The sequence below is a fragment of the Sphaerodactylus townsendi genome, linkage group LG10 (assembly GCF_021028975.2).
Source record: "Sphaerodactylus townsendi isolate TG3544 linkage group LG10, MPM_Stown_v2.3, whole genome shotgun sequence".
In the NCBI taxonomy this organism is placed as follows: domain Eukaryota; kingdom Metazoa; phylum Chordata; class Lepidosauria; order Squamata; family Sphaerodactylidae; genus Sphaerodactylus; species Sphaerodactylus townsendi.
Window position 1 is genome coordinate 33,605,938 of NC_059434.1, and position 11,356 is coordinate 33,617,293.

The window sequence follows — 11,356 nt, forward strand, 5'->3', positions numbered from 1 at the left end:
AATTGAAAATGTGTTTTTCTATATTTTAATGAACACTGAAATTATAGAGAAATATTTGAAAAGTATATATGTTACCTGTATTCTACTAGACTCACATATTATAATTGTCATAATCATTTTTAACCTTTGACCTGAGCATGAGGAGCTCAGCAAAGCCTCAAAACTCTCCTACCACTGGAAATCCCCATAGGATTTAAAGGATATACACCACCAAAAGGGTGGCATAAGTCTGCGGGCTGGTATGCCACACTACTAAAACTTGGGAGGGGGTCGACTAACACCAGCTCTGCCCTAGGTAATGCCCCAGCCTGCCTCCCCCACACTGGTCAGCTCAGCTCAGTCCTGCCACAGCCCAGACTTGTGCATTTTATGGCAGTGGGATTGCAGGAGGTGTGGCTGCCAGCATGTCTGCCCCCTCTGCTGGGATAAGTGCCTTGGGGTGTGCAAATACACCAACTTGCATCATTTCCAGCAGCCCTTTCAGCCCTCCCCCACTTTGGATGGGGCTGCAAGTCAACTTTATACTCCCCAGACCAATCTACAGGAATGCAAGCCATGCTAGTAAAGAATTCCTTGAAAGAACTCTGGAATTAATATGAATGTACAGGCTCTGGGAAAGACCACTTCTCAGAACACTCAAGTTCCTTCACTGACAAATCTTTCCCAGGTAATAATCTTGTTAATAAAAGAATTGTTGATACTCTCTTCACGATCAGACTACTTGGCATTTTGATCACTACAATTCAATAATTGAAAGAATAACCTGATACATACAGGTCTACAAATGTTACTCCTTGGACATCATATTCCATTATACCAACTTTCATTTCCAAAGCTATAGCTACAGCAGTAACCTGAAAACAAGAGTTCTATTTTAATATGACAATGAAGTTTATTTGGTTTACATTCATGAGTTTATCATAAATTCTGATACACAGTCCCCATTCTTGTTTGTTGTCTAAATATTAACAGCCTAACATACTACATCACTGTTTAAATTAGCAACACTGTTTTCAATGATGCTTTCAATTATAGTTCTCTCCAAGGTTGCCTATATTTGCAAATTAATTGTAGACTAGATACCAAATAAAATATCATGATGGAAAATGTATTTCATTACATCTGAAATTATTTCATATTTATTACTAAAGACCTTCTAGCAGTTGCAACAATATATTATGCCTTAGTTGACCAATTATGATGGGCTACTATTTGCAACTTGAAAATGTGCCACTGTGGTAGTGCTATTTGACTATTTATCTTCGAAGACTAGAATGGCCTCCACTTACTCATTAAATTAATTTTTGTTACCTATTACAGAGTTGAGAAAATGTAGAATTACAAGAGAAAGTGTCAGATGACACTTTGTTTTACTAAGGAAAATATATTTTCTCTACTTAATTTATCAAGTTTTACCTCTGCATATATTACTATACTATAAGATCTTGTACCTTTTTAGTATTTACTAAAACATCTATCTCCACAGTACTTAAAATATACCTGAGTAGAATTTAAGGTTTTTGTTTGTTTGTTTTGTTTTTTTGTTATTATTATTCTCCACCACCTGCTCCGTTACAGAAAGTGTCAGGCAAAATAGTGCAATCCCTGGATAAAAGCAAATTCAAGCATGGTAGGAAACTGAAAAATTGAAACAGGGGTAGGTTTTGTGTGCATTGTTGTTGCTGTTGAGACTTTGAGATCTCCTAATCGCTTCTAAGAAAAAAAAAAGGAGAAATGGTGCAGGAAGACAAAAAAAATGTGCAGGAAAAGACTGGTATATTTTCTTGTATTCACAATCCACTTCAACAGAAAGTCCAGACCAGGAGATTAAGAGAAAGAAAAGTGTGATTAGTCAATAAAGAAGGGGAGCAGATTTAGAAAGAATGGAAGAGGGGCACTCCAGAAAATAAACAAACCCACAATGCTCCCCACTCCTGAGTTTAAAAGGCTCTTTAACATAAAATCAACAACTAACAACAAAAGTACATGTCTCTTCAGGAGCACATGCCACCCCAGTGTTGGAGGAAAGCCTTGCATGTTGCTGTAGATGCTTTCATCACTGTAGGAAATGAAAAGGAAAAAATCCTCATGATGTTACTGATACAAGTGCCCTAAGGTGGCACTGATCAGGGGGAATGACATTGTTCACAAAGAAGAAAACTGCATCCACAGCTCTGAAATGGATCCTTTTCCGATTCAGGAAGTAGAACTGCCCGACTGTGGGGTCCAAAGTTACAAGGTATTTTTGGTCCAGGTCACCTATTCAGGTTCACCTGTTTTCAGAGCCTTTTTCACAATTATCAGAACTTGATCTGGGCACTTCTTCCAGAAGTTCACTTTCAGATTAATTCTCAAAGGGATGTTCCTCCTTGTAGATGATGAAGGGAGAAACGAGAGAAGGGAATGAAGAGAACCACTAAGGATTTTTTTGATATCTATTCTAAGGGCTACTGTCAACAGTCTGAAAATCCTGACACTTCAGCAATAGCAAAATTTACTCTGTGCCTTTGCCATAATATATCCACCTATGTCCAACTCAGCAAAGTAGTAATAGCTCTTGGCAGACTACACATTTATCTTAGCTGAAAAGCTGTCAGAAGCAACATGGTGGGTGTCAATTGGCATGAAGTATGAGATGCAAATACATTTGCCAATTACATGCATTAGGCCTCATAATGACTGATGTCACTAGTGCAGCGTAGTAATAAATTGTCCTAAGGACACTAATTATATTTTTCCTTCAGCTGGATTTATTCTTTGAAAAGTTACGAACAAAATCTGTAGATGTTTCACCAGAAAAAAACAAACAGGCTCAAACAGCAAATGCATACCAAAACAGCCAGAATGGACCCTGAGATCCTCTAGGTAACTGATCCAAAGCTAATGCAATCAAAGATTCAATTAACTCAATATAACAATGTTTAGTGTTGGAATCTTAAGCATTGTTCTGAGAGAAGTCCATCACTGGGAACTGCCTGGCTTGTTTCAACAGAGTCAACAGCAAACTGCTGAGTAATGAACAGAATAATCTATCAAGGCAACAATAGTTGGGAAGTTAGTTTTCCCATAGAAAGATACTTGGAGTGAGCACAAAGCAGTAAAACCCAAAATCTGAGCTGATGAATACATATGACAAGGCACATTATGTCACACTAAATGATGGAACCTTTATAATATAAAACTACCATTTACTTTGGATTGTTACATGTAATGATCACAGTAGCCAGGGAAAAGGCATTATCTTGAATGAGTTTTCAGCAGAATCACACAAGAAAAGAGTGGCCGGGGTGAGTCGCGGCTGTCATTGCTTTTGGGGAAGGGACAGTCGCCTTTGTGGATGCTGCCTTCCCCTGTGGCCTCGCGAGCTCCCAATCGCTTATGAGGTTTTTCAGGCTCGCCGTGCCATGCAGGCACAGCAAGCCTCAAGGGTGCCAAGCAGTGATGCTGGGCGCTCTGATGTCACTGGGGAGGTGGAGCTAGGCAGCCTATATAAGGCTGGGCCCGGCCAACAACCTCCCCATTTGCCGGAGCACACTCGTTTCCCTCCCACCTCTCCCTGTTTTTGCCTTATGTTAATGCATGTCTGTTCTGTTAGAGGGTTGGCAGATTGCGCATGGGGGACTTTAGCTTGGGGTCAGCGGGTGAAATACCCGCTTTATTGGAACCTCCGTATGAGGATTGGGGTGGAGCAAGCCAAGGGGTAACCTGCCCAGACGTGGACTTCTATGGCTTGCACCCCTGGAAGCAAAGAGTCTTCAGGAAGTGGCAACCGCCCATCTGGAATATCACAGCAGCTCCAGTGTTTGATAACTTTTCATCAGCAGGCGTGCTGTAGAAAAATTTACGTGTCGGGGGGGGGGGCAGCTCTCAGGCTGGCCAGTGCACAGATCAGACCGACATGCTGCGCCTTACACTTTGTTTACCTTGAACCAATTTTTGTTAATAAAATGGCTAGGGCCAACTTTTTACCACACAAAAAGCATGTTGTACTCACATTTATTCATGGAATGGCTAGGAGGGCTTTAGTTACTTTCCTCAAGCAGCAAAGCATAGCTTGATATGGCACAGCTCAACAAAAAAAGGAAACAACTCATGCTAGGCAACTGGGATTATGGAACAAGTAAAACTGGACTGTAAAGTGATAAAGAATGCAAATGATTCCACAGTATGAGATTTTGGCCTAGATAACCAAGGGAGACCCAGCAGTACCCTCTTGGACAAGTTTAATAATCAAGGAAATGAGAGATCAACATCTACAGCTCGCTTATTGTAGTGAATGGTTATTTGGCAAATGCTGCTTTTACGTTTATTCATTAGCTTGCTTCCTACCATCTTTGAAGCCCATAGTTATATACCATGTCACATTTGAACATGGACACAAGATCAGGTCCAAAGTCCTAATAGCTCTGGTTTGGTAATGGCTGGAGTGGAGTTTGAAGAAGGTGTGGTTTATGGGAAGGGATGATACACTTCCTGAATTTTCAACTAAGAAGCTTTTATGTTAAGTGACAATCAGTTATATTTACTGCTTCTAACTTCAGCTTGCATAGGAATGAGCGCAACACAAGTTTTTGGGATAGAAATGGAAAGAAAGGGGTCAAGGTCTTGTTTCAAGTTTGTGCACAGCATTAATTTATTCATAAAACTGGTAAAACACCAGTTCATATTTTGAAAGTAGTGTTGCTTCCTTTTCTATTCTCACAAGTTATTTTAAAAACTAATTTTCATTTTTTGAGCTGAGGGGATAAAGTAGAAAATTAGGAGGAGAGGTTTTTTTTGAGAGCCAGCGTGGTGTAGTGATTAAGAGCAGATGGATTCTAATCTGGAGAACTGGGTTTGATTCTTCACTCCTCCACTTGAGTGGCAGACACTTATCTGGTGAATCAGATGTGTTTCTACACTCTTACACTACTGCTAGGTGACCTTGGGCTAATCACAGTTCTTTGGAACTCTCACAGCCTCACCTACCTCACAAGGTGTCTGTTGTGGGGAGAGGAAGAGAAAGGAGCTTGTAAGCCACCTTGAGTCTCCTTACAGGAGAGAAAGGTGGGATATAAATCTAAATTCCTCCTCTTCCTCTTCTTCTTCCTCTTCTAAAGAGGAAATGATTGCTGAAATTTCAAATCCTACCTAAATATATGCCTAGAAGCATCCTGGATGATTAAATGTGACAGGAGGCAGTTAGTGCTGAAGAAAGGTACACTGTGCATATTCATGGATATTTTATCTTGCAGCACTCAGCCCTGCAGATGAACACAACTCCATGTTAGTTTTAATAAAACCAAAAAAAGGGAGTTATAAGACTTTAACAGAATTATCATAGCATAATTTTTATTGCTGGAGCCTGGATACATGAATTGAACTGTCGGTCAGCATATGCTGTATAGCTACACACAGATATAAAAGTTAAAAAAAACCAGGAACAGTGGGATTAAAAATCTATGAAATGAAAAAAAGATTCAGCGGAATTTCTATGCAACACTCAAAAGTACACAATGAGTACAGTCCCTAGTCACAAAAGCTGTAACTGTTAATTTAAGCTCTAGTTAGTACTGGGGTTGCCATATTCACACTTTGAAATTTATGGAGATTAGGGGGCAGTATCTGATGAGGGTAGAATATGGGGAGGGAGTTGACTGGGGATTTGTTGTCATTCAAACTGCCTTCAAAAGTAGTCATTTCTTATAGGGGAACTGATTCTGCCATATGGAGTTGAGGCACATTAAAAGAGAACCCACCTTGAGGCTGGTAACCCACTTGGCAGTCAGGTGAGGGAGATGCCCACTTAACTGGCTCTCCATGCTCAGATATCAGCTGCTTTATAACCAAGTGAGGTGCTGAAGGAGACTGCAGAGGGAGGAAGCCTCTGAGGAGAGATCCAGGACCCAGCAGGCAGCGGTCGGGGGGGGGGGATGAAGAGTACACACAGGGGCATGAGTGATCATCCAGGTCCACCCATCTCTTCTCCCCTTGCTTAGCTGGGCATAGAACCATAGAATCTCCCCTCACCTTCCGCCCCTTCTCCACAGTGCCTGCGGGGGCGGTCAGGCCTGCTGCTTACCGGCTCTGCCCAGGCTTGGCCCCTACAGTGAGGAGGGAAGAGATTTTGGGAGCTTTCCCCCTTAATGTTGGCAGCAATGACTGTCTCCCTCCCCTTGGCCAACTGCCAGCCTGCTGCTGCTGCAGGCAACACCAGTGGGCAAGTGACTTGGGGGTGGTGGAAGCAGTGGTCATCAGCTGGCATGCTGGTGAGTAGGGTGTGTGTGAAAAAAACCTCTTCCAAAGAAGAAGCAGCTGGCATGCAGGCAAGCAGCGTGTAGCAGGGGGTGAAATAACTTCTTCCAAAGAAGCAGTCAATGGGCGTCAACAGCAAGCAAATGGTGGCAAGCAGATGAACAGAGAAAACAGGCCCAATGAACTACCACATGACACTTTAAAGCGGCACCTGGGTCATATGCCCCCTCTGGTCCCCCAGATATGTCATTATCAATTGATTTGTAGAGCTTTTCCCCCCACTGACTTTAAGAGGTGGGTGAACAATAGAGAGAAGGCTTCCTAAGAAGCCTGCTTGTAATTAAAATACATTCTATCATGACTCTATGATCTCTCTCAATGAACTAATACAAACTATATCTTTTTTAAAAAACTAAAAGTCTGAGAAACTGTTTGATTCATGTTTTCTGTTTAGAAAGAAACCAAGAAGAGGGTTGGGTCATAATAGTTTCTTGCTTGTAATATTATGTTTGAAACCCTGTTTGAAAGAGATGATCTGTCAAGCAAATGTAAAGATATCCACAGGATCCCAATACAGGTGTCTCCTAATTCTTTATCCAAGAACAAAATACTTCACAATTTACACAAATGCTACCCACGCCTAACGATTATATAATTCTATATAGTTACTTTTTTCTTTTATTTATTATGATCTACTGACCCAAACTAGTAAAAATAGACCATGTACAATTCAGAAAATGCGATACCAGTTGAACAGCTGAACAGCAAATAAAATATTATAAACTTACACAAGAAACAAACTACTAATCCAAAACAATTCACACTAAGAATCAGCATCCATGGTTCTCCGGTTTTTCAAGCTAAAATCTCCATCAATCTAAATATATCCAAGTTACTTTTAGGTTCTCTAAGTAGTTCACACAGCAGAACCAACAGAACCTGAAACAAAAACAAGGGTGACCTTACACTGTAGCTCTCATTAAAATCAGTCACTAGATATTAATCAACATTTTTTTTTGTAGCCTGATGAAGTGGATCTTCATTTGAACAACTTAATTTGCATTCAATAAATTACTTTTCAATAGGTATGTAATAATTAGGATTTTTTCCTTCCCATTTCACATTATTGTAACCTCTCTCTTTTGCTTTTGGCATTTTAAGTCTTTCAGTAACACTCAACTGACATCATTTGGGCCAACTGCCAAAACATTCACTACTGTGTTTGTATTAACATAACCTTATTGAACTCTGCTTCATAAAAATGGGAGCTAAACCAAAAGTTCCACTACAGAAAAGAACAAGGAACAAAAATATCTCATATTCTATTCCTGTGAGATGCATAACATTACTCAAGGTAGTAATGTTACCAAGGTTTACCTAATTTAAAAATTACCAGCCTAAATAATTTTGGCAGCAAGACAGATGTTTTGAATTAATTTAGGACTTTTAGAGGGTAGCTCATCCAAGAAATTTACTTTCCACTAGTAATTTAGAATTACAATAGCCTGACAAAGCAAAAACCACATTAAGTAACTAATGTTGTTGACTAGCCAGAGTTTCAAACATGTACATTTTCTTCTTGAAAATGCACATGTTTAAAACTCTGGCTAGTCAACAACATTAGTTACTTAATTGATTCCATAACTAAAGCTGACTTTGTCTTTTCCACACTACATTCCAATTGCACTTGAACCATGACTTCAACAAAAGAAAACTTTATTCCATTTCTGTATTAATTTATTAGAATTGAGTGATCTATGCGTATAATTTTGTTCATTACCATTCTTCCCTGCTCTGCTACTCTTAAGCACGCTTGCAGAACTTAAACTCAAAGATGTATAAACATGTTTTGAAAAAGTGCTACAAATGTGATAATCAAGAAGGGACTTTTTAACCATTTATGGTAGATTTGTGAAAAAGCTAATAAATTTTGGAGAACACATACACCAATTCAAAAGAAACCAGAGGCTTTCTTGTCGGGACTTATGGACAATTTTCTGGAAAGAAAACATGGACCTTTTTTTTTTTAATATAACAGCAGCAGCAAGATTATTATGTGTGCAAAAGTAGAAAACTCCAGCTATACCTACAATAAAAGAATGGTTGGTGAAGTTATTAGACTTGGCAGGGATGGCCCAAATCACTTTGTTACTTAAAGAAAAAAACTTCTCTAATTTTTGGGAAAAACAGAAACTCTTGATAGATTACTTGTGTAAAACAAAACAAAAACGAACTGATGACTAATGGACGTGAAGGTTACTAGATTACCAAAATAAGGCCTTATAGAAAAAATATGATGTTTATCAGTAGCAACTATAAAGATCCAATTATACATGTGTTATTAAAAAGCAAGTAGTAATATTTCTTTGTGTTAATACTTGGTGCAAAAGAAATTGGGAGTCCTTATAGTAAATGTACATTTTGTGATTTTTTTCTGGTTGTTAATTGTTTAAGTTCTAATAAAAACTCTTCATGAAAACTTAAATTCATGAGGTTATGTTAAGAACAATATTATGTTACTTGCAATGTGAAAGATAACATTTCCCAAAACTATGTTAAGCATGTCCATATCTCCAGCGGGACCTCTAACCTGTTTAGCATAGCTCTGGCTATGCTAAACTCCGCGGCTTCGGCTTCGTGTTGATGTGTTTGGGGCTGTGTAGGGATGGGTGGAGGAAGGGGAAAGTGAGGATGGGGTATGAGTCTGAAATTGTGTGCATCAAGGAATGCTGCTGTAAATTTCGTTGTGCGTGCACAATGACAATAAATACTTACGCTTATCTTTGTGTACAGTTGCTAACACTGCCTGGGGCAGATACAAGGAGATGATGGGGGGGGGGGGGGAAGCAGGGAAGGGAACCAAATAAGAATGCCAGCCTCCAGAGGAGATGTGGAGATCCCCCAGAATTACTCCACATCTCCAAAGGTCAGTTCCCCATGAGAAACTGGATGTTTTGAAGGGTGGACTCTACTATATTGTACCGCAACTGACATCTATGTCCTCCCCAGGCTCCATCCCCAAATGTCCAGGAGATTGCCAATCTAGATCTGGCAACCCTACCTCCCAACCCCTGCAGGTGATCAGGGTAGGATAGAGGGACCTGGCAACTCTAGTCTCAAAAGATGGGGACGTTTGAAGGAGATGAGGTGTAAATTTCAGATGACACTATAAAAACTCCTCATAATTCCTAACACTATCGGAACTTCTCCTTACTTTTATGGTGAAGACCATAGAGACTAGTACAAATTTCTGATTTTCACCAGCTCCTTTATTTCTCAAGGACAGGAGACTAAGTGTGGGGATAGGGAGTAGAACAGGACATCTCCATGCCAGATCAAACCACTTTTGAATTCAAGTTTAAAAACAAACCAACAAACTATATTGCTGTCCTAGAGAAAATGAAGACCTATTTAGAACAAGCTCCACTGGTAAGCCTGACCTCAAATCACATCCTGAGAGGAGTTCTGCATTTTAAGTTGCTACACTGTCAGTCAATTCTAGCCCTGTTTGCTCTGTTAATACAAGGAAGATTAAAGCACTGCACCAAATCCAGGTTAAGCTGGTTATAGTTGCTTCTGCAGAAAGATGGGTATTCACTATTCTGCATGCAGCATTTGTTACACTCTGAACATTTCACACAGCATTGTCTCTTTGGGGATACATGAGATGTGCTAAACTAAACCAGAACAATTTGGTTTATAGATATAACACATTTGTACACCCGTTTCCTCTAATCATTCAACTCTGCTTTCAATCTTCTCACATTTTGAAAAGTAATTTTTAGTACAATCATATACTGCAGTCTGTGAAGCAAATTCAAACACAAGTTGTTTACACACTTGTGATCTCCTTTTCATTGAGTGTACTTTCCCTTCAGTTGGATTCTCAGTTATGCACACATTTCCCCTTCTTTGGAACTCACTGTGCCCTCAGATCAGAGAATCCCCATGGTTTTCAAAAGCTCTTTAAGTGCCACTTCTCCTCTACCTTCATAGGAAAAGCAAACAGAATCAGCATGCATTTAGCTTTCTTTGGGTTTTCTCACTCCTCCCCATCTTACCCTGCCCACACCACAGCTGGAGTGATAGACTTTTGAAACTGACATAAAACTTACATGGTTGAGCAAATGAACACTATACTAAAGATGGCACCTTTTAAAAAGTGGCAGGCAACATTTTTAGATGGAGGTTGTATGGAAAGGACAAGGAAAGGACAAGGAAGCCGTGAGCAGGCAAAATGGTGGCTTGGCTAGAGATATTTCACAGCAAAATACTTCCTGTGTAAACAAAAAAAACATGGAGAAGACTCACTGCAGAGCAAACAGTCATGGAGTAAGCAATGCATACATAAATGCCCATAGTGATTTTTTCCCTGAGTATAATGTTAGATGAGAATAATTAAAACTGTAATTGGAAAACATGTAATGCCTCCTTTCAGTACTGTATACCAATAACTCAGCTAAATTAAGTTTATTTAAATATTTTATCTGACCTTTATCTGCATAGCAGACTTAAGAATTTAAAACCTTTTCAAGAAATACGACTTCAGACACATGAATACCTTTCCCACTGAGATCAAAAAAGGATCAAGGCTTGAGTCTTTTTTGATCTCAATGGGGAAGTTAGAAATGTACTCATCATTTAAGCAGCTGATAAAATGCACTGGTTGGATGAACTAAAAGGTTTGACACTTCATCTTGAGAAAATCCTGGATATTTGGGGTAAGTGCCTAGCAAAACTTGAGTTTGGGAAGGGAATGGAGCTCTGTAAGGATGCCATGCCATACAGTTGGCTACCAAAACTGCCATTTCCTTGTGGGAAACTTATCATTTTTCAGTTTTAATGCTGGAAAAACTCCGGACTGATGTAGAAAGAGGAAGCACACTGGTAGGTTGTTGTTGTTTTTTGCTTTTCCCAAAGGCAAGTTCACAATCTTCCATTTGCGTGGTCACACTAATGATCCCACACTTTCTGACATCCTTTCCAAAGATAATCAGTCAGTCACATCAGGAACTCAGAAGCCTTAACTTTATGGATGTAGCATAATATAGTTAAGATAATCTTGAAACACCTTTAAAATTAAAATATACTTGTTCAATAAATTGGGCCTTTCCCCCTCATT

General features: G+C 39.5%; 1 pseudogene; it reads right to left on the bottom strand.

Annotated features, from left to right (window-relative positions):
• Positions 1-743: 743 nt before the first annotated feature.
• On the bottom strand, positions 744-3,900 carry LOC125439616 (annotated as a pseudogene).
• Between the last annotated feature and the right edge of the window lie 7,456 nt (positions 3,901-11,356).